The sequence below is a fragment of the Squalius cephalus genome, assembly GCF_949319135.1.
Source record: "Squalius cephalus genome assembly, chromosome: 5".
In the NCBI taxonomy this organism is placed as follows: Eukaryota; Metazoa; Chordata; class Actinopteri; order Cypriniformes; family Leuciscidae; genus Squalius; species Squalius cephalus.
In genome coordinates, this window is record NC_137126.1 from 30,768,121 (window position 1) to 30,769,508 (window position 1,388).

Consider the following 1,388-nt stretch of genomic DNA (forward strand, 5'->3'; position numbering starts at 1 on the left):
TGGTGTACTGACAGAGAAACACAGAACATTTCAAAGTTCATTCTGGAAATTATTGTAAAATATGAGGCAATAAAGCAAAACCATTAAATAAAACTTACAATAAGGGATGCCCAGTAGGTTATGCCAGTATAGGTGGGTAATCGTAATTGTCTTCATTGATGGTGTGTATGATGCCAAATAAGAAACACACCTCTCCAATCATTATCTCGACAGTCTATTCAGGGCAGATTTAGTTTTTACAACTGTTTAGTTTTTTCCCATAATGACATATAATTCATGTGTTTTACACACAAGCAAAAAAATAAGCTATATTAATGGTTTATGCACTGTACAGTCAAAAGGCAATCAGACCGGCAAACATCTATTAACTTGAGGACATATGACAACAGCTTTTTATTTTATTATCATCATTAAATGCATTATCCCCAATGCCTTTGGTTTTGCTTTGAAAAATTCAGTGAGAGCCATACTATGATATGCTCCTCTGGCCTCCTGTCCATCATTACAAATAACAGTATTTTGTGGATTTACTTGGATGACAACTGTAGCTTTGTCAGTTGACAGAACCTTGCTGGCTTCCATTCTAGGCAAAGTTTTCACCTGTAATTAAGCATTCGAATTATGCTGTTCACAACTCGCTTAAGGTTTCTTTTTTTCTGGCATTTCATGTACAGTATTTATATTTAAAGCATTAGCTGATACCCTTGTCCAGATTGACTTATAAATCGATACAGGGTTTCTCAAACAAGAATATTGCTTATGTTAGGCTTATGTTAGCTTATGCTGTAATTAAAAAAGCTAAAAATATTGCCACTTATATAATATATATATATATATTTGTTCTGACTGTTGGCTCAAACCTACAGAAAGCACAGAGGCACAGCTTCTTTTTCTCCTTTAAATATCTTACACAGTTCCGTAAACATAAAACAGGCATCTATTATATTGGGAAATGGTGACCTCTCTCCAATGATGGATTGCTCTCTCTCTAGGTACATTGATCTGGATGAGGGTGTCAGCTGTGCCTAACTGTGTCTTCCTTTCAAGATGACAGTCTTTGCTTTTCCAAGGCTTTGCAATCTTGTTTTCATAATAGCCCAGCACTGACCACTCCAAATATGGTTCTGGGCCAGAAAATGCAAGAACCAGTGTCTGGACCAAAAGCTGAACTTGTTTTTGTTAAGAAGTTGAGCGGATCAATACCACCCATGAAGAGGCTCTCCTCACAATCGATTCTCAGCTTACTCCCACAGATGATGTGATGGATTTGTCCCAGCATTTAACCCTATTTTTAAAAAGGAAAATCATATGCCTGAGGTGTCTAGCAGTAGAACACTTTCAACTTGTTTTGTGCACCTAAACTGAACATGGATTTTTTTATTTATTTT